General features: G+C 43.0%; 1 long non-coding RNA gene across 4 annotated transcripts in view; it reads right to left on the bottom strand.

The window, feature by feature from the left end:
• Positions 1-1454: 1454 nt before the first annotated feature.
• LOC135177834 (uncharacterized) overlaps positions 1455-22958 on the bottom strand; it is a 94479-nt gene continuing 72975 nt past the window's right edge. The window contains exons 3-5 of one of the 4 annotated variants that reach the window (XR_010303186.1): positions 2512-2579; positions 2350-2420; positions 1455-2265 (exon numbers count right to left, since the gene is read on the bottom strand). This is a non-coding gene — a long non-coding RNA (uncharacterized LOC135177834). Of the gene's footprint in view, positions 2580-22958 lie in introns of all 4 variants that reach the window. The other 3 variants (XR_010303185.1, XR_010303184.1, XR_010303183.1) reach the window with 3 other exon arrangements.

Raw genomic sequence — 22958 nt, 5'->3', positions numbered from 1 at the left:
AAGCTCACTTTCATAGAAATGAGTAAAGATAGGAGCTTATCACTGAGCAGTGGTGATGAGAAGTTCTGCATGCAGAGCAGAACAGAGTATTCAAAAAGGATCACTGTCTCTGCCCATGGTGGTGTTCAGTGAACAACAGACCTTGTGAGTTATCCCCTAGTAAATACTGTAATGAAGAAACCTCCATCTTGCCAAACATCAGCTTAAAATAATGTCCATACAAGTCCAGAGTTTAATGTTAGTGTTGTTAAGGGCTTTTGAGGAACTGATGTTTGGGTTTTTTTCCTATAAAAATCAGTCTCACATAGGGCTGAGGACTGATCTCTCTCACGATGGAAGTATTTTTATCAATTCAGTAGGCTTCTAAGACAAAGTTCAAGAAGTAGACATAGATTTATCCTCCCATGACAGCCTTGATGCCTGTATCCTGCTCAGCTGGAGGGCCATGAGGGTGATCAGAAGGCTGGAGCAGCTCTGCTATGAGGACAGGCTACGAGAGTTGGGGCTCTTCATTCTGGAGAAGAGAAGGATACGAAGAGACCTTATAGTGGCCTTCCAGTATCTGAAGGGGGCCTACAGAAAGGCTGGGGAGGGACTATTTACAAGGTCTTGTAATGACAGGATGAGGGGTAACAGGTTTAAACTGGAAGAGGGGAGATTTAGGCTAGATGTTAGGAAAGGGATCTTTACAGTAAGGGTGGTCTCTTCTCCCAGACAATCAGCAACAGAACAAGAGGACACAGTCTCAAGTTGTGCTGGGGGAAGTAAGGCTGGATGTTAGGAGGAAGTTCTTGACAGAGAGAGTGATTGGCATTGGAATGGGCTGCCCAGGGAGGTGGTGGAGTCACCAACCCTGGAGGTGTTAAAGAAAAGCCTGGATGAGGCACTTAGTGATCTAGTTGACTGGATAGGGCTGGGTGCTAGGTTGGACTGGATGATCTTGGAGGTCTCTTCCAACCTGGTTGATTCTATGATTCTATGGTGAGACACTGGAATGGGTTGCCCAGGGAAGTTGTGGGTGCTTCCTCCCAGGAGATGTTTAAGGCCAGGTTGGATGAGCAACCTGCTCTAGTAGGAGGTGTCCCTGCCTATGGCGGGGGTTGGAGCTGGATGATCCTTGAGGTGCCTTCCAACCTAGACCGTTGTACAGGGTGGAATGTGGACAAAACAAGAAAGTACAGTACATAAGAAAGACAACTGTTATGCAACTGATGTGCTGAGGAAACTCTGTCAATAAGGAGATGAAAGTATTATTAATATCCTCCCCCATGATGGGCAGGAATGATATGAATGCTGTGCAATTATCTATCTTCTGGCAGCAATTCCTGTTGCAGAATAACTGAGTCACACTAAGTCTAAAAGCTGAACTTACCTTAGATGACCATGTGATGGTCTTCCTGTGGGTCTGACCAGGTTAATTATGGGTCATAAGGAAATAATGACAAAGTTGTGAGTTTCATTTCCACTTTTATTTTCTTATTACTGTCAGCAGTACTGAGAGTGTGACACAGGTACCCAAAATTTACAGTCATTTTACAATTGAACTACAGTTCCATTATTACTTCTGAATATACATTTCTCTGTCACCCTTCCAATCTCTCAAAGGGCAAATGTAGTAGGATTTGTTGTCTAACAGTAGTGATTTAGGTGCTTAATATCAGTTTTACACAAAATGAATTCACTTTTTGATGCAACACCTTGTGTGTTTCTTTGAATTCTGGCTCTCGTTTGTACTTGTTATGACAAGTATAGAAGAAATCTTGGAGCTATCCCACAGCACTTAGTTAAAATGCAACTTAAGTGTTCTTTTCTCCATAAAAGTGGCTATACACAATGTTCCCCTTGCTGCTACTGATTTCCACAGACATTTTGAACACACATTATGCTTTCAATGATGTTAAGACTACAGCAGGACGATATTCCAAAGAAAAGCAGTGGTTTACTTCTTTTATTCCTAGTCAGCTAAGTTAAATACACTGGAAAACAAGCAAGTAAAACTTGAACATGCCCAGCTACATCTTTGACCAGAAAAAAATGCAACCTGTAAGAAGTGCTGCTTCTCACTACTGCTTTCAGAGCTGGATGTTCCTCTCAACAGCAACTGTAAAATGTGGGGCCACAGTTGCATTCATTGTTCAGTGAGCTTGTCCACATAGTTAAACCCACCGACAGCAATGAATGTTGATTGTGACCTTTTTGTAAAGCTTGGCAGGGTAGGGGAGAAACACCATGTGATGATTAGGTTGCTATCTTCGGTGTTAAGGCCTGAAAGCATGAAGTAAGGAGGAGGATGGTTAGCTGGAGGGTACAATCAACGGTCGATGGTTTTCACTTTAACTCCAAACTCACCGACAGCGTTGAATGTTCACTGAAGCAACCACTACAACAGAACTCCATTGATTGACAGCATCCTCAAATGTCTGAAAGGAGTGGGGTGGGGGGAATAAAAGTTGACATAATTATTTAATCATACAGGTGATGCAACTTCAGTCTTTTTTTGTTTTCTCTTACCAACACCTTTTTCTGCCCATCCTATTTCAGTCTTTGTGCAAGGAGCTGGCAGTTGCCCAAACTTCTTTCTATGAAAAAGAAAAGATATTTCACTTATTCAGGCTTTAACAATACAGGATGTGGATCCTGGCACACAGTGAATTAATGTGGTCTATCATTTCACAAAATTGAACTTCACAGCAACCCAAAACACAAGATCCCATAGATATACAGAACTGCTTAAGAGTTGTGTGAATGAGTGCTGCCATTTGTAGGTTGCCAATCTGAGCAAAATATCATAGTGATCAGATGTTGTGCTGAGGGATTTGGTTTAGTCAAGGACTTGTCAGTGTGAAACTAATGATTGGACTCAATGATCCTGAAGGTCTTTTCCAATCTAAGAAATGCTGTGATTCCTCTGCTGACATGGTTAATTTGGATTTAAATTTGCTTAGGAGTGATGAAAACTACATTTTCTTTTGAAAAGATTAAATGTCTCAATAAATGTCCTAAGAGACAAAATGTCTTTTTTTTTTCCCCTTACAAATTGTTGTACTTATAGAACCTGTTCTGATTGTCTCCAGGAAGAAAAAAGGCAAATGTAGGATGTCAGGATCATAGGATGTTAGGGATTGAAACGGATCCAAAGAGATCATCGAGTCCAACACCCCTGTCAGAGCAAGACAATCCTATCTAACACAGAACACAGAGGAACACATCCAGATAGGCCTTGAAAGTCACCAGAGAAGGAGATTCCACAGCCTCTCTGGGGAGCCTGTTCCAGTGCTCTGTGACCCTTAAAGTTTCCCCTTGTGTTGAGGTGGAACCTCTTGTACTGCACCTTACACCCATTGCTCCTTGTCCTATCGTAGGGAGCAAGTGAGCAGAACCTGTTCCTCCAGCCTGCACTGGTGCAGTTTATTATTGCTCCCCAGATGCAGAACTCTGCACTTGTCCTTGTTGAACTTCATCTGGTTCCTCTGTGCCCAGCTCTGCCCAGTTCTCTCGAGATGGCCACGTTTTTTGCATGTTTTTTTCCCAGGTGGCAGCATGCTGGCTCTATCTAGAACTCCATCATCACACAGGACAGTGCTTAAAACATTTCCACAGCAGCACAATAACCTTCTTCCAACCTTCTGAGCTCTCTAACTCAATTGTCCTTATTTATCACGTAAACAAATAGAAATAACTTTTAAAAAACTCATGTAGGGTTGCAATTTTCATCTTTGTTGGAGGAGGGTTTTAGAGGCTGAATCAGCAGACAAAGCATGGTGTCCTAGGAATTTTACCTTATTTGTACTTGTGAGCAGAGTTTCCCTGCCAACAATGCTGCCTTGAAGCTCAGCTGACCTGAAATCTTTTTTTTTGCTAGGCTCACCCTTAGTTTGTTGCATTGAAACTGTGTGACTGATTCATTGGCTTCCAAGAATTGCTTCTCTGCCTTGTCCTTTGATAAAAGATGGCATACTCTTTCTGAACAATTCAGGAGAGATGTTGAGATAGTGGAACATGTCCAGAGAAGGGTGACAAAGCTGATGAGGGGCCTGGAGCACAGCCCTGTGAAGAGAGGCTGAGGGAGCTGGGGGTGTGCAGCCTGGAGAAGAGAAGGCTCAGGGCAGAGCGCACTGCTGTCTATAACTACCTGAAGGGAGGCTGTAGCCAGGTGGGGTTGGTCTCTTCTGCCAGACAAACATCAACAGAACAAGGGGACACAGCATCAAGCTGTTCCCGGGGAGGTAGAGTGATTGGCATTGGAATGGGCTGCCCAGGGAGGTGGTGGAGTCACCATCCCTGGAGGTGTTCAGGAAAAGCCTGGATGAGGCACTTAGTGTCATGGTCTAGTTGACTGGACAGGGCTGGGTGTTAGGTTGGACTGGATGATCTTGGAGGTCTCTTCTAACATGGCTGATTTTATGATTCTATGATCTTTTTGTGACTATTTTTAACATCTTAACCAAAACCTCCACCATCTATAACTTTTGTTGGTACTCATTTAAAGGGAAGCAGCACTGAAAGACTGCAGATTATATGCCTACTTCCTGTACTTCTTTTGCAAACCAACACACGACAAGGACCTGCTTCTTTCCAGCAATGGCTTTGCATGTAGAGACATTTAGCCCAACTGTATTTCTATCAAATATACCTAAAGGACAGGGTAATTAATGTAGCCTACTAGAGAGCCAGATAAGAATGGAATCAATTCTTTCCTTTACAGTAGATTAGATACAGTGTGTTTAGGAAGGCAACCGTGATTAGGAGGGCATCTATACTCTAACCAGTTCTGGCAGTTGACCCTCTGACATACCACCAGAAGATATCTGCTACCAATTCCTGAACTCTGAAGTTTGACTTTATTTTTATAATTAATTTCTTTTCCTCCTGTGGCTTTTGTGCAGTTTAACTCCATATGCATGTTACAAAAGGAGTTCCTTACACCAGCATGAGTGGTGAGAAAATAAGGTTCTCCAGCTCAGTAGTCCTTTATGCACCTGCATCTGTTCAACGTTGTTCTCACCAAAATGAGGGGACTATGGTTTAGGGTGGCTCACATTTAACATCTGCCTTATTAGAAGCTTGCTTTCTGTATGATATTTCCTTCAGCCCTTATTCCTATGCTGTTTTCCCCTCCTTCCCTTTGTCACTTCATGTTTCCATATGAGGGCTGTGCTAATTTGAGCCTAGCTGGGATATTTTGGTGAGAGGAATTAGATGATAGGCTGTGAAAAGGAAACAATGGTGATGTCTGCTTCACTTATAGGCTTGCTGAGATGTAAAAAACAAGAAGACAAACATAGAAAACAGAGCTGCTCTTGGACTCTGTCTGCATGCACTTCTCTCTCCCTAACCTGCTGTCTGTGTGACTAATCCTTCTGCTTCCTAACCCCCCTGGCCAATTTTCCAAACTCACCTTGAACGTAAGGGAAAGACTGGGATAAGGTAGAGGGGTAGAAAGAAAGTGGAAGAGTGGTTGAGAGCTCCTCTTGGGGGCTTCATTCTAATTTCCACCTCTTCTGAGTCTAGCCTGGGTGATTTTCTTAAATGTGGGAGAGTGGAGGGGGGTGGGTAACACTCAAACCATCTCCTCTTTATTTAAATAAAGTGCATGCAGCCAGAGCTCAAGAGCAATTCTGTTATCTATGGTTTTGTTTTTATACATCTCAGCAAGCCTATGAGTGCAGTAAACACCACCATTGTTTCCTTTTCACAGCCTATCATCTAATTCCTCTCACTAAAATATCCCAGCTAGGCTCAAACTTGCACAAGGTCTCAGCTAACAGCTGACAATTAGGGTGGGGTGTAGGGGAAGGAGGAGAGCTTCACAGAACTTACAGCTGGGTAGACTGCACCTGAGAAGTAATTACTTCCACAGGTGCTGCCTATTCCCTTAATTAGAGAGTTAATTCTCTCCAGCTCAGCCCAAACCCAGTAGTCCTCCCTGTCTCCCATGATGGCAGATCTTCAGCGTGTCCTTGCTTACCCGACCTCTGTTGAAACAGGCTGGAACTTGTAAGTACAAACCCAGTATTCCTGACTCCTGATGTGTGCAGGGTAGAAATGCTTTCATCTTCTCTCATCTGGTTTTCATTTTATTAAGAAATTTTACAGCTCTTAGCTAGGTGTTACAAATGCCAGCTTCGTTTGAAATCTGCTTTCAGATCTGCAGGCTTGTGTGAACATTCAGATTGCATGTGTGGGTTGTTTGGGGTTTTTGCTGTTGCTGCTGTTGTTTTTACTTGAGGTTAGTAGGTCATAAATAAACCAAAGCACTTTCCTTGCTATGAGCAATAGGGTCATAGTGTACACGAAATACTGCTTTAAAAAAATTGGAACTTAACTTGAATTGACAGAGGTACATGAGGAGGTAGTTCATTGTGGTGTTGTAAAGGCCATAGGGATTTGGATTGCTGGAGCTGCCTGGTTTAGGAATAGATTAGATATCTTGTCTGATGACCTGTACTTAATTTAAGTGACTGCCTTTGCCAGCCCATCCAGAGGGCAACTGTGTGAAGTAGAGCATCTCATCTTCAGTCTTCGGTACTTTTCCTGCTCTTGATGGCCTGACCTAAATTGAAGATATGGCTGTTGTGCTGCACAAACAATTATCATAGAGTCGTAGAGTTACTTCAATGCTATGTGAACTGCATCTTTGTCTCTCATCAGCTTCTGCCATTTTCACCTTGCTACCTTGAATCAAAAGACAAATGTTCAACTTCATTCTGCCAGTTACTATTGGCACCTGCTCCACAGCACGCTCATGTTTAACAGCTGCTTTACATAAAGCAATAATGAAATCTCCATCTCCCTACTTAGAAATGGTGGACAGAATTATGAAGTACTACCCTGCCCTGCTTGTTGTCCCACCTCTTCCTTTCTTCCTCCCCCACAGAAATGCTTGATTATACATACATGATAAATGTCAGACAAATCTGGCTCGCAGGCTACTTCAAACAGCTGTTTTAGTACTCTTAACAATCTTCCTGCATGTACAGCAGTGAAATCTTTTGGGAACAAATGGATTAATCCATAGGTCTCAGGTGTGAGAGGTTTTCTACCTGTTTCCTAATGATGCATTAAAGCAGCCTGGTCAGATTGCAAACTGATTAGAAGAGCATATTAACCTGTTTATAGGAGGTAGATACTCTGCATGGCTTATGGTGTCTTTTTTCTATTGCTGGCCTTGAATTGTTGCTGGAAGGTGGAGTTAAGACTTCTTGAAGGTAAATATTCACTTATATCAAAGGAAGGCAACAGAACAATGGTGTTGATACTCATACTGATATATTGTTGGCTACTTTCACCTCTCACTTGCCTTCTGCCACAGTCTGTCGACAGGCTTTCAGTTGTACACATGGGGACAGGAAGAAATGCAATGTGTGGGTGTATTTTTAATTGCCTTGTGAAAATGAATTCCAGTGGCAGTGTCTCAAAATGGCACTAACAGTTTTGGAATCAGATTCTCAGCTAGTGTAAACTGACACAGCTGCATTGATATCAGTGGCATCTGCACTTACACCACCTGGCACCTGGATGCTTATCTGGAAAGAGAAGTGATATAGAATGATCAGTTATCAGTTCTTATCTCCTTTTCTACTTTTTGTGATGAGTTCCTTTTCTTTTTGATTAAACCTTCCTCAGAAGACAAGTTTTCATGTTGTATTGACATTTTACCTGCAATGAATTAGCACTAAAATTGAATCTCAGTAAGTATTGACACTGCTGTGCTTCCACTGAAAGTAATCAAATCCAGCTGATCGTAGTTAGTAGAGATTCCATTTATTCTTGGCTGACTTTGAATTATATGCTGAAAGCTGAAACTTTGTGTGGCTGTCACCAAGAGGAAGTCCTTTTTCTGGCAAAACCAAAGTGTTTCTGCTGCAGAAACAGAGTCCAACAACCTCCACTGTCATCTAAGACCCACCTGATTCTGCAAATGCTAACTGCAGTTGCTCCTGCAGCGCGTTGGAGTATAACATTGACTCCTAATTACTAATACAGTAACTTTAAGGGCAATGTTTTTCCAGAGGTCTAATTAGAGAATCAAAATGTTTGAATGTTGCCTTCAATCTATGGAAACATCTTTGTATATCTCTGCTGGGAAAAAAAAAAGCAGAAGGGTTAGGGAGTAGAACTGGAATACAGCCATCTCTGGGGAAAAAGTAGCAGCTGCATGACATCTTGAAAAAACAGTGCATGCCAGCCTGAGACAGGAGGGAGAAGTGTTTAAATGCTGCACTCTATAAGGCTGCCTTCTTTTTTGGACATTATTGTATGAAGAAATCTGAAGTTGTGCATGATTGTCTCGACACTTGCTCATGAAAAAAGGGAAATATCCTGCTACAACAGCAGACACTTTTTGAGGCAAAATAATAACTTCGAGACTTTTTCTAAACTAAATTAAAGCTTGCTTGACACTCAGTGTGCTAGTTTGAGCCCGGCTGGGATATATTTTGGTGAGAAGAATTAGACTATAGGCTGTGAAAAGGAAACAATGGTGATGTCTACTACACTCATAGGCTTGCTGTGATGGATTAAAAACAAGAACACAAACATAGATAACAGAGTGTCGATCTGGGGCTGCATGAACTTCTCTCTCTAACCTAACTTGCTGCCTGACTAATCCATCTGCTTCCTAACCCCCTGTCATATTCTCCAAACTCACCTTGAACATAAGGCAAAGTCTGGGGTAAGGTAGAGGGGTGGGGAGAAGGTGGAAGAGTGGTTGAGAGTCCCTCTTGGGGACTCTGGTTTCTGGGAGGAGTGCTGTGCTTCTGTATTACTTTTTAACTTGTCTATTTCTGTCTATAGCTGTATATATATTGTAAACATCTGCTTGTATATTATGCTAAGCTGTAAATATAGCTTCATTAATTCAATTTCCAGAGCAGCTGAGTCTAGCCTGGGTGATTTTCCTAAATGTGGGGTGGGGAGTAACACCCAAACCATCACACACAGCCATCGCAGAGCAATCTGCAGTTCACTGAGTCTTACTGGAATTCTGGTGGCCAAACACAGACTACGCTGTCGAAACTAATCCCATGAGATGCCACATCTACAACGCAGGCTAGGAGCTGGGATGCTGATTAGCCAAGCTAATTCAGGAAAAGGACAAATGTGAGGAGAAGCAATGATTTTGAGTTCAATTAAATATTTGATTGCACTTCCCGAAGTAATTTAATTGCAGAATTCAAAACTGTGCTTCGCCCATTAGGATTTTACCTGATTAGTGTCATGGTAAATTCTGATATTAAAGACACTTCCAACCCAAAATCTGATGTAAAAGCACCCAAGCATACCTTGTCTTGAATGCTAGTTTGAGCCTAGCTGAGATATTTTGGTGAGAAGAATTAGATTGTAGGCTGTGAAAAGGAAACAATGGTGAGGTCTACTGCACTCATAGACTTGCTGAGATGGATAAGGACAAGAACACATATAACAGAGTTGCTCTCTGTCTCTGTCTGCCTCCTTTCTCTCCCTAACTTGCTGTCTGTGTAACTAATTTGTCTGCTTCCTAACTTCCCCGGCCAATTCTCCAAACTCACAAGAACACAAACAGTCTCTCTCTGGCTTTTGGGTTGCACTTTTCTTTCTCTCTAACCTGCTATCTGTGTGACTAATCCCTCTGCTTCCTAACCCCCCCATGCCAACCCTCCAAACTCACCTTGAACGTAAGGCAAAGTCTGGGGTAAGGTAGAGGAGTGGGAAGAAGGTGGAAGGGTGATTGGGAGCCCCTCCTGGGGACTCAGGTTTCTGGGAGGGCTGTTGTGTTTCTGTATTACCTTTTTAACTTGTCTATTTCTGTCTATAACTGTATAGATTGTAAATACCTGCTTGTATGTTGTGCTAAGCTGTAAATATAATGCTTCATTCTTTAATTTCCAGCTCGGCTGAGTCTAGTCTGGGTGATTTTTTTAAGTGTGGGAGGGGCAGATAACAGACAAACCATCACAGGAGCAGTGTAAGTCAAAACGGTAGAAGCTGCAAACACAGTCAGAGTTCTGCGTGGCTTGTACCTGAAAAATATCAACTCCAAGTAGTATGATGGGGGTGGGAAGGGAAAGACTGAAATGATCAGCTCTGCTAGAACATGAGATTCTGTTAGTAATCCTTGGTACTCATTACTGCCTTTGAAGGGAATTTCTTACTTTGCCCTTCCTTAGACAGGCATCCTTTTTTTATTTGATCAATCTGGTTTGTGTGTATGGTCTACATTTTTGTCTTAGTAATATGATCTATTTCCCATGCAAACCTGCAGGCAAGATTCTAAGGCCAGTAACTGTGAGGCTGTGCTCACAAAACATATGGTATGTGTGGAAACCAAGACTTGCATACAAGTTAAAAAGATGTGGAAAAGATCCATGTTGTATGGTAGGATAGGTGGTGGATGAGAAGGCAGGGGATGTGAGTTTTATTCTCGCTCTTCAATCTCAGTATGTTTACATGAAGTCTTTTCAGCTATAAAGATGAGAATCTTTAGGGTGTAAACTGTTCAAGGTTTGTCAGGCACTTATGTGGTTGTCATATGCTCAAAAGTAGGTTCACTGGTTGTTTTTTCAACACCTCTTTTATCTTTTTAGTTTATCAGAATGGAGACTTGGTATTTAGAGGATAGCCTTAGATATGCCAGCATAGCAACAAAATCTCCATAGAAGAAAAATGTGTATAAAAATGGAGCTTGTATCTTGTCTTTTTGGCTTCTTCACAGCGCCTCTGTGAAAGAAATATATTCAGAGAAAATTGTTTGGGGAGGTTTAAAATGCTTTGCTTCATTTCTGCTCCTGTTTTTTAATTAGTTTGAGAAGTCAGCAGAAAGATGCTGTGAGTGCAAGGTAGCTTAGGGATTCTCTGTGTCTGTCCTACTGCCAGAGTGTGGTAGCAGCTAGCTTTAATATGCCAACCTCTTATTTCCAATAGCAGCTAGCTTTAATATGCCATCCCCTTCTTTCCAATAGCAGCTGGCTTTAATATGCCATCCCCTTCTTTCCAATAGCAGCTAGCTTTAATATGCCATCCCTCTCTTTCCAATAGCAGCTAGCTTTAATATGCCATCCCCCTCTTTCCAATAGCAGCTAGCTTTAATATGCCACCTCCCTCTTTCCAATTCACTCTAGGAATGGACTGCAAGAATTACCAAATTCAAATAATTACATTCCTGCTGCACAAAGCTTCTTTTGATCAAGAGCAAGTCATTTGAACCCTAATGTTTAGTGGGTAATACTTACAGCCTCATAAAAGTGTAGTGATGGGTGATATCTCATAGCTCTTTGAACATGTGAAGTGCTATATAAACAACATAGGGCTACTCCACACAGCTCAGGCTGTTAGCATTTGAGGCACACTGCCCCGGGGCTCTCAGAAGGGAAATGTCTTCACTGGAAAAGAGGCACCTTTTTCTGTCCTGTGTGCTTTCAGGTTAAGGACTGGGAGCTCCCTAAATAGGATGTAGAGAAGCAAAAGAATGTGGTGGTTTGTTGGTTGGTTTTTTTTTTTCAAATACCATGTCTATTGCTCAGTACTGGATAATAACTAAAGAGAGAGAGCAGCCAGTTAGAACTGTGCATCTGAAAATGTCAGGATGGTAAATCATTGCCTGTTTGCATTGTTTCCATTGCTGTAAGAGTATTCTAGCATTCTTGCAGATTTTTTTCCCCCTTTTGAAATGCCTGTGTGCAAATCTTATTTGTTGCTAACATCCTTAGTATTTTTCACGTGTAATTTGAAGCAGATGAGAAATGATGCTCCACTTTTGTTCCTGAAAAAAATAAATCACTGTGTTTTACAGAAGGCATCTAATGCAGCTTGAGATTAGATTGAATGCTCCATGGGTGTCTGTGTCCAAATGCTGGTCAAAGCAATGGTGTCCATGTCTGAATGCCAGTGAAAGCAATGGTGTCCATGTTTGAATGCCAGTGATATCAGTGGTGCCCGTGTCCAAATGCTGGGTAAATCAGTGGTGCCAGTGTCCAAATGTTGGTGATATCAATGGTGCCCGTGTCCAAGTGCTGGGGAAATCAATGGTGCCCGTGTCCAAGTGCTGGGGAAATCAATGGTGCCCGTGTCCAAGTGCTGGGGAAATCAATGGTGCCCGTGTCCAAGTGCTGGGGAAATCAATGGTGCCCGTGTCCAAGTGCTGGGGAAATCAATGGTGCCCGTGTCCAAGTGCTGGGGAAATCAATGGTGCCCGTGTCCAAGTGCTGGGGAAATCAATGGTGCCCGTGTCCAAGTGCTGGGGAAATCAATGGTGCCCGTGTCCAAGTGCTGGGGAAATCAATGGTGCCCGTGTCCAAGTGCTGGGGAAATCAATGGTGCCAGTGTCCAAATGTTGGTGATATCAATGGTGCCCGTGTCCAAATGTTGGTGATACCAATGGTGCCCGTGTCCAAATGTTGGGGAAACCAATGGTGTCTGTGTCCAAATGTTGGGGAAACCAATGGTGTCTGTGTCCAAATGTTGGGGAAACCAATGGTGTCTGTGTCCAAATGTTGGGGAAACCAATGGTGTCTGTGTCCAAATGTTGGTGATATCAATGGTGTCTGTGTCCAAATGTTGGTGATATCAATGGTGATGTTGGTGATATCAGTGGTGTCCGTGCCCAAATGCTGGGGAAATCAGTGGTGTCCGTGGCCAAATGCTGGGGAAATCAGTGGTGTCCGTGCCCAAATGCTGGGGAAATCAGTGGTGTCCGTGCCCAAATGCTGGTCAAAGCAGTGGTGTCCGTGTCCAAATGCTGGGGAAATCAGTCTAAATGCTATGGAAGCAATGGTGTCTGTGTCCAAATGTTGGTGATATCAATGCTGTCCGTGTCCAAATGCTGGTCAAAGCAATGAATCAATGGTGTCCATGTCCAAATGTTGGTGATATCAATGCTGTCCGTGTCCAGATGCCGGTCAAATGATATTCTTAAGACACCAATGTGAGTCAAGAAAATAAAGGGCTGCTTGCTAAACAGCTGATGTGACATGTGTCTACTAGAGATGAAGGTGGAACAAAATTTTCCTAGGATTGGAGGAGCTGCCTGATTTGCTTAATTTTGCCTTTCCATCACACTTTATCTATGTTCTGATAACTAAAGGCAGCTGCTCAGGTTCCACACTGACATGCCTATCTTGCAATCACTACAACGTGCAGCCTAGGGAAGTGGAAAGGCTCGTGACTATCTTTAGGGAGAAGAGGAAATTCCTTGAAATCTTTTTCATGCCAGTCATTGCTCCAGATTTAAAAGCAAACCATTTTTTTTGTCCAGAGTTGGCAAAACATTTTTTTTTTTTTGGCCTTTTGATGGTGTAACTTTTAATTTCCAACAGCAGAGATCATTCTAAAGAATTGGATTTTTCTACTTGCTTGCTGCCTTGAGCTAAGCTTTTAGGCATGTTAAATGATGTAAACAAGTTTGGATTTTTGTTCCTGTTATCTAGGAACAACCATTCAAAACAAATATGCTATTGACTCAGTCCTACAAAGCTCTGAACACATAACAAGCTCAGGCTTTGAAGAACTGGGCACACAGTTTAGATATTTAGCATAGCAAAATCCATTGCAGTACAATTACTTGTACTGGATCCAGTGATTTATAGCATAAATGCAATGCAGAATCCCATGTATTTAGGGAGTAAATGCTTAGTTTACTGTTTTCTGTTGTGACTTTTATTCCTTTTTATTTCATAAAGATCAACCCAAACTACTTCTTTCCTGCTCTAGCAAAGAGATTTTAAAGTAATGTATATTCTTCTAAAGAAAAATAGCCCACAAGAAATAGATACAAGATCATAGGAACTCTTAGAAAAGCCTTATCTTTATTGTTGAAAAAAGGTGCACCCTTCATGTTTTTAATCTGCCTGTATCTTTGTGGTGTTCTCTACATCCTTCTGTTTGTCTCTGTTGAGCTCAGCTGCTCTTGGAAAAGCTCTTTGTGCTCCAGTGACCACTTTAAACTTTCTATTGACAGAATTAAACTAGACTCCTAATTTATTTTTTCCAGCAGAAAGTGGAAGTTGAAAGTGGTCACTGGCCCAAAAACCTATGGTGAAAGCAAAGATGTTTTTGTTGAGAAAAGGAAGTGATGTTTGGTCTCCCTTTCTCTGTCCTTCAGTTCCCTTCTGCTAATTTCTTACAATCATTTTAGTCCACCCAGAGCCCCAGGAAACTGCAGACTCTGCAACCCTGAGGTTTCCCTTTTGCAGCCCCACAGCAGTGAAGTTTTCCCTTTTTTTGCCACCATCTGCTGTAGTAAGGCAGGATAGTCTAGGAAATACTTAAGACCTCAGATGAATCCAGTTTGGGAGTCCAAATTCTGTCTCTCTAAACTGGGAAGATTGACTGGGAGATTGGCAATGATGTAAATGAATTAATGGAATGAGGGAAAATATGACTAGGCAAAGCTAGTGGGAGTTATTAGACCATACCCCTTGCTTCATGCATTCTTTTGTGTGTCTTCATAATATCTGCAAGCACACATGCAGAGAGAGTTTAATGCAATGGAAGAAAAGGGGGAGGGGAAGAAAGTGACAGGACTAGGGGGAATGGAGAGAAGCTGGAGATGGGTAGGTTCAGGCTGGATGCGAGGAGGAAGTTCTTCACCATGAGAGTGGTGAGAGCCTGGAATGGGTTGCCCAGGGAGGTGGTTGAGGCCCTGTCTGTAGAGGTGCTCAAGGCCAGGCTGGATGAGGCTGTGGCCATCCTGATCTAGGGTAGCATGTCCCTGTCTGTGACAGGGGGGTTGGAACTAGATGATCCTTGTGGTCCCTTTCAATCCTGACTGATTCTATGATCCCTTCTTTTTGGGAACTTAAAAGCATCAGATTTGTTCATGTGGAACACCTAAAAGATTCAATCATAATCAAAACACAGTTCTACAACTGAGACTTACTTCTCTGAAGTACCCAATACACTTGAACACCTAACCTGTAGTGAATGAACAGCTTTTGGAGTGGATCCATCTCATTCAGTCAACACTTTATCTGCAAGTCTCTAGAGATCCCGTTACCATCTCCATAACCACTCAAGAAATCACAACCTGAGAAACCATGGGTGACTTTGGTTAGCCTGTGAAATTTTATTTCTCTGTCAATGCCTCCCTGGATTTGTAAAACTTTTCTGGTTTGGATACCTACTGATTTTTAAAAAGAACTTCTGTGCTGCTTAATGGCCTTCTCTTTGTATCTTAGAAAGCTCTGCATTCAATTCTGCTAGGTGCAGAGCCTTCATCACTTAAGTCCTCTGGTAACTTTGCATTCTGAAAAACCTAATGCAGAGACATTATGCTGATACTCAGCAGACAGGAGGAACTTCATTCTTAGTGACTATGACCCAGGTGCTAAAAAGCTCTGAGAGTGCTAGGTTAAAAGCACAAGACAGCTTGGTACATAAATATTACATGACTGTACCTTTAATGGGTTCCTGTCGGAGACTTGCTTTGTTTAAAGATTTCTATAACCCTGCTGATTTATTGCATCTTCTCTAGAAGTGTGCTGTTAGCAGGAAACTCAGCTGAAGCACTTTCAATCGTGTTGGAGGATCATTATAATTTCACTTGAATAACTAATTAGCTGCAAGAAGTTAACCACTGCTGTTTAGCACGAAAACACTTCCAAGAAGGGCTTTCAGTTTTGTTGTGGAAAATTACCTCAGGCACTGGAGGTGGTGGACAGAAGGGAGAAATAACAGTCCTGCTGCCTTTTAATGTAACTTTTGTTTTCAATTCAACCTGATAACTGGCAGGGAACACAGCTGTCTGAAAGGGATGCTGCACTCAGACTTAGGGTGAATATGTTCTCATCATTCTGGTACCATGAATCTGATGACTAACCTCATTTCATTGGCTAAAAAGGGTTTTAAGATTCTAAATGTTGTCCCTTAAGGTCATGGGAGACAGAATGTGAGACCGAGGAAGAAATAACTAGTGATTAGAATCATGGAATCAACCAGGTTGGAAGAGACCTCCAAGTTCATCCACTCCAACCTAGTACCCAGCCCTGTCCAATCAACTAGACCATGGCACTAAGTGCCTCATCCAGGCTTTGCTTGAGCACCTCCAGGGGCAGTGACTCCACCACCTCCCTGGGCAGCCCATTCCAAAGCCAATCACTCTCTCTGGCAGGGACTTCCTCCTAACATCCAGCCTAGACCTCCCCCAGCACAACTTGAGACTGTGTCCCCTTGTTCTGTTCTGATTGCCTGGGAAAAGAGACCAACCCCACCTGGCTACAGCCTCCTTTCAGGTAGTTGTAGACATCAATGAGGTCTGCCCTGCGCCTCCTCTTCTCCAGGCTGCACACCCCAGCTCCCTCAGCCTCTCCTCGTAGAGTTTGTGTTCCAGGACTTTCACCTGCTTTGTTGCCCTTCTCTGAACATGTTGCAGTATTATGACCGAAGAAAGGATACATAAACAGTCTGTTTATCTATCTGGAACTTGTTTTTCTTGTGAAATGTGGACCACGATTAATTGGTATAAGAAGACTTAGCCTGAGTATTTTGCATAAGAGCTCAGTAGCATTGACAGATGCTATTCATAGCACTGCTTAAATAATGTGAGACAGCGAAATGAGGAAGGAGAACGAAGTGCAGTTAAAATACTTGGCCATTTGCCCCACCTCTCCTAGGGCAAAACCTGGAAAGAAACAGAAGACAAACTGTTTCTGGGATCTAGGTTCTTCTCTAATATATTAAATCTGTTTAATGAGGCAGTAACAGGATGATCAGGTTTTTTTTTTCGCTCTGGAACTGTGGTTTCAACCTCACTGTTTGAGAAATATGCATATAAAATACGCTTTAAAACTATGAAATAATCATCATAATAAAAAGTCCTTTTCTCCTCCTACTGCAGAAACATTGAATTCCTCAAGTATTTGGAGAAAAAGAGAACTATTGTCCGCTGATGTGAAGGCAAAGGGGAGAGGAAGCCTGGCAGTATTTCTTACTCCCCACTTCTCTCTACCAACACTTTCAGGTTTAGAAAGTGAAGTCTTCAGTATGTGCGAGAGTGATGTGGTGATACTGAAGCACTGGGAATTATTCAGAGCAAGAAGGGAGTAGGCTACTGTAGTCATGACAAACTCCTCCTGAATAGCAAAAATAAAGGCAGTGCTACCCCATTCCTATAATACTTTCAGCACTTTCACTCCCTGTTCTTTGCTTTCTTTCCTGTGCTTAGCCTCAGGAGTCTATTTTGGGTACCTGAAGATTAGGATCAGAACCTCATTCAGCTGTCTCACATTCTATTGGACTACCTGCATTGTTTAAGTGTCTACTGAAAGTATTCACATAAACCCAGTACCTGCTGGATGTGCTTCTTCTCCTCGGTTTTGGTTTCACTGTAGGTTTTTATCTGTTTATTTGTTATTGCCTTATGAGGATACAGGAGAGAGAAAGGTTACATTTAGCTTTTTGGAGAGGAGGTGGTTTGCATGAGTTGCATGCTGCAAAATCTGAGTTAGACTCAAGAAGGACAGAGAACTGCCTGAGAAAGTCCAGTGCAGAGCCACAAAGATGATTAAGGGAATGGAACATCTCTCTTACAAAGAGAGACTGAGGGAGCTGGGACTTTTCATCTTGGAGAGGTGCCAGGGTTGAGCAGAACTGAATAGTCTCAGAACTGATAAAGAGGCACAGCTGCAGAAAAGAAAGGGACCTGGGGCTACTGGTAGATAGTAACTGAACATGAGCCAGCAGCGTGCCCAGGTGGCCAAGAGCCAACGGCATCCTGGCCTGTGTCAGGGACAGTGTGGCCAGTAGGATGAGGGATGTTTTTCTTCCCCTGTACTCAACACTGGTCAGGCCACACCTTGAGTGCTGTGTCCAGTTCTGGGCTCCTCAATTCAAGAGAGGTGTTGAGGTGCTGGAATGTGTCCAGAGAAAGGTGACAAAGCTGGTGAAAGGCCTGGAACACAAACCCTATGAGGAGAGGCTGAGGGATCTGGGGTTGTTTAGCCTAGAGAAGAGGAGGCTCAGGAATGAGCTGATTGCTGTCTAGAACTACCTGAAGGGACATTGTAGCCAGGTGGGGGTTGGTCTCTTCTGCCAGGCAACCAGCAACAGAACAAGGGGACACAGTCTCAAGTTGTGCCAGGGGAAGTATAGGCTGGAAGTTAGGAGGAAGTTCTTGCCAGAGAGAGTGATTGGCTTTGGAATGGGCTGCCCAGGGAGGTGGTGGAGTTGCTGCCCCTGGAGATGTTCAAGCAGAGAGTGGAAGAGGTACTTAGTGCCATGATCTAGTTGATTGGACAGGGCTGGGTGGAGTCTCTTTCTCTGGAGATACTCAAAACACCCTGGATGCATTCCTGTGTAATCTACTCTAGGTGATCCTGCTCTGGCAGGGGGGTTGGACTGGTTGAGCTTTTGGGGTCTCTTCCAGCTTCTAACATTATGTGATTCTGCAAAAGAAACTGGTAGAGCTGCCTTCTAGAAAGAAGGTATGAACAATGCTGTAACAGCTTCAGTCCAACCCACAATAGCACTTTTCATCAGGAGCTATGGGACAGACAGTTTCAGTCTGGGCATGCTGCCACTAAAACAAATTACTGCAAACACAGGCAGCCAAGAGCTTGTGTGTGTTTACATGTGTGCAAAGTCACTGCTTCAGAATCGCTCTGCCCAAGAACTCATTAAGAAATATAATGGGAGAAGGGCTTAGGGAAAGTTCTTTTTAGTATGTTCTAGAACATTACCTGCCAGGCTTTAAAAAAAAAAAAAAAAAATTACTCTGAAACCACATGCAGGGAATTTAAAAAAACCCAACCAAACAAACAAAAAAAACCCAACCCTTGATGCTCATTGGAGTTTCTACTAAAAATTCCAGTGCTGTTTTTTGTGCATGGCTCCAAAGAACAACCTGAGCACAAGAGCATTGTCTTATCATAGAATCAAGCAGGTTGGAAAAGACCTCCAAGATCATCCAGTCCAACCTAACACCCAGCCCTGTCCAGTCAACTAGACCATGGCACTAAGTGCTTCAGCCACTCTTTGCTTTGAACACCTCCAGGGATGGTGACTCCACCACCTCCCTGGGCAGCCCATTCCAATGCCAATCACTCTGTCTGGGAAGAACTTCCTCCTAACATCCAGCCTAGACCTCCCCTGGCACAACTTGAGACTGTGTCCCCTTGTTCTGTTGCTGCTTGCCTGGCAGAAGAGACCAACCCCACCTGGCTACAGCCTCCCTTCAGGTAGTTGTAGACAGCAGTGAGGTCCCCCCTGAGCCTTCTCTTCTCCAGGCTGCACACTCCCAGCTCCCTCATCCTCTCCTCATAGGGTTTGTGTTCCAGGCCTCTCACCAGCTTCATTGCCCTTCTCTGGACACATTCCAGCATCTCAATATCTCTCTTGAAATGAGGGGCCCAGAACTGGACACAGCCCATTCTCTTTGTCCCTCCTATTAAAGGAAATCTAAGTATGTGATACAATGAATTGGAAATTGTGGCACATTATTAAATAGCTGAAGAAAATGCACAGCAACAACAACAGCTAAATAGATCTGCAAAGCTGTGATGGTTTGGGAGTTACCTGCCACCCCACACTTAAGAAAATCACCCAGACTAGACTCAGAGGGCTGGAAGTTAAAGAATGAAGCTATACACTGCTGGCTCATGTTTAGCCTACTGTCTACCAGAACTTAATACTGAAAGGATCAACAGAATAACCCCAGACCTCTTTCCTGAGAAAATGCCTGTACAGATGAGTATATCAAGGCAAGACGCTGAGGGAGAGACAGAGAAATATCTCTTGAAGTGGATTATAGGCAAAAGGATGTAAATCTGTTCCATTCTTTCTATGAGGAAACTCCAACATGTTAGCTAATTATCCATTTCAGTAGCTGTGCATGCATGCAGTTGCAAAGATGAAGCAAATGAGAAAGAGGCTTGAGTTGGTCATGCATGTAGGAATTTTGCTTTGGCTTATGCTGGGTAAAACCAGATGTGAAAGGATAAGCTTCAAAGGTGAATTCCAGGTGACTTCAGACCAATGGCAATAAAGTTTTACTATGCGAATTGAAAAGATCTTCCAAATTAGAGACTGTGTTTGGTAAGATTGGTTTAAACTATGTTTTTACCCTCCCTTCTCTCCTCATTCTTTCATGCTCTGCTGAGGCTGTAAATCAACTTTATTTGTCTGTCTTTCTGATTTCTCAAGTTGCAAGCCTGTCTTTATGCTGATGGGCAAATATGCTTCTGCAAAACTGTACAGAGCATAACAGTTCACAGTTTGTACATCTCATCAATTGATTCCATTTTGACAGTCAGCAACAAAACATGGCTTTTTTTTTCTCCTCACGTGGCCAGCAATTTTCCCTGTAGTTCTGGTGATGATGAATTGTATTTCTAGTTCAAAACTCCTTCCAAGTCTAGCAAATGAGTAAAAAAATCTGTCTTTAAAATGATAATGGCCTGTTGGTGTTTTACAGTTCTGAATCAAAACAGTGGTAGTGTATTAGTTAAAAGCAAACAAACTGTACTTTGGATTTTTCTTTCCATGTCTCATGAAAATTAGGAATTAATTGCATTATGGTTTCTTTGTGTCTGACATGTTTGATATTTATTCTGGATGTTTGTGAGAGATGCATAGTCAGGAGCTGAGCTAAAACAAGGACTACATTCTCTTGTCTTTGCTGTTCTGCACAGGAGTTTTTTTCCCCCCATTATCTTCATTAATAAAAAGAAAAACAACACAAAAGCCAGAGAAAAATAAAAATAATTAATGTAGTCTTGGAGCTTAGGACCTACTCTGGCCCTACCCCTAGAGGTGTTTAAGGCCAGGCTGGATGGGGCTCTCTGGCCAGCCTGATCTAAGGTAGGGTGTCCCTGCCCATGGCAGGGGGGGTTGGAATTAGATGATCCTTGTGGTCCGTCCCTTCCAACCCTGACTGATTCTATGGTTCTTTCTCATTCATTCTCGTGCTGTTTTGTGCCTTTGTATAGCACCAGTATCAACTATTCAATCAGTGTCTTTGAAAAGTAACCTACCAGGCTGCCAGATGCCTGATGTAGAGAAGTTAGACGGTGCCAGAAATCAGTCACTCTGCGCTAAATATTGCTGCTGGCTCCACTCCCTGTCTCTCGGAGTCTGCAGAAGTCTAATCCTCTGTTCTTCAGTGAAAAGATGGCAGAATTTTAAATTGCCATCTGAAGTTGCTGTTACATAACAAATGTCTTGCCATCCCAAATGATTAAGGAGTTATAGAAATCTCTGGTCTCAAAGGGTAGGAAGGCTTTGTTTTGTTTCCTTTTGGTATCTCATATTAAATGGAATGCCTTTATGCTCAGCTATTGTGATATCTCCCATGTGTTTCTTTGCTTGCCACGGCTTAAGTTCAAAGAATTTTGCAATTCCTGTATTTTAAACCAAGTGTTATGCTGACCACAGCTTGAGTACTGTGTCCAGTTCTGGGCTCCTCAATTCAAGAGAGAGGTTGAGGTACTGGAATGTGTCCAGAGAAGGGTGACAAAGCTGGTGAGGGTTCTGGAACACAGCCCTGTGAGGAGAGGATGAGGGAGCTGGGGGTGTTCAGCCTGGAGAAGAGGAAGCTCAGGGATGACCTCATTACTGTCTACAACTACTTGTGACGAGAGGCTGAGGGAGCTGAGAGTGTGCAGCCTGGAGAAGAGGAGGCTCAGGGGTGACCTCCTTGCTGTCTACAACTACCTGAAAGGAGGCTGTAGCCAGGTGGGGTTGGTCTCTTCTCCCAGGCAACCAGCAACAGAACAAGGGGACATAGTCTCAAGTTGTGCCAGGGGAGGTCTAGGCTGGATGTTAGGAGGAAGCTCTTGCCATAGAGAGTGATTGGCATTGGAATGGGCTGCCCAGGGAGGTGGTGGAGTCGCCGTCCCTGGAGGTGTTCAAGCAAAGACTGGATGAGGCACTTAGTGCCATGGTCTAGTTGATTGGACAGGGCTGGGGAATAGGTTGGACTGGATGACCTTGGAGGTCTCTTCCAACCTGGTTGATTCTATGAAATCTGAATATGAACACCAAACTGCCCTGCATGCACACAGGACGGCAACCAGCAGAGTACCTACTTGGGCTGTCCCCGGCTTTCACCACCCATTTGGCATGTGGAAAACTTAAGATAGTGCAGTACTAAAACTAGAGTCAGAAAAAGCAATGCTGAAGTTAATGTGCAAACAAATCTTTTCACCTTTGGTAAATGCATCTTCATGGAATTTACAGTTTTTGTATAAACCAGAGACCTTCCCAAAATTACCAACAGCCACTCTATTGTGTAAGAAAGAATTAACGAGTTTCCTAATCACACTTACAATGCACAAACAACTTCTGGTAAGCATTTAAAACCATTATGTCATCATCAGCCCAGTATAAACCTGAATCTGCATTATTTTGCTTTAAATGTCTTCCACAGCTGGCTTAGAGAGTCCATAGTGCCTACATTAAAAATCAGGCTACTCAAAACACTCTCTTTGGTGCTTGTCTTGACGTGGAGGGGCTCAGCTACCATGATTACCGTGGTTTAGACCAGGCTGGTGCTGAGCACCCATCTGCAGAAATGCCTCACAGATATTACCCAAGCATGGCCTGAAGGAAAGGCTGCAAGAGTATGCAGGTCCCTTCCCTTGCATTTTTTGCTCTTAAGTCCCTGGATCAAATTCTGAAGATGAGGGGAAAGCTGGTGTCACTACCAAGATGTAGCTGAACATATTCTCTATAGCCAGATGAACATTAAATTGCCCCCTTCAAATTCTGAAAGCTCATTGAGGAGGCATTCAAGAGCATCTCTCAATGAGAATATCCATTTGTGGGGGGGGGGGGAGGGAGATTAGGGTTCAAAACCCTATTGATAAAGCTGGAATTTGAATCCAGGTCTTCTGTGCCCTGAGCATGCAATCTGTTCCATTTGAGAGAGGCAGTAAAAGTGCTTGCTCTTTTGTCAGGTGGAAGAAGAGTTATTTTAGGGCCAGACTCCAGGAGAGACTTCCTGGTCCTATCATTGCAATGGCAGCAATATTAAATTCCCTTTCAAGGCT

This window comes from Pogoniulus pusillus, chromosome 8, assembly GCF_015220805.1.
Source record: "Pogoniulus pusillus isolate bPogPus1 chromosome 8, bPogPus1.pri, whole genome shotgun sequence".
Lineage (NCBI taxonomy): Eukaryota > Metazoa > Chordata > Aves > Piciformes > Lybiidae > Pogoniulus > Pogoniulus pusillus.
Note: the sequence above shows the minus strand (reverse complement) of the source record. Positions and strands in the feature narration are given on the sequence as shown.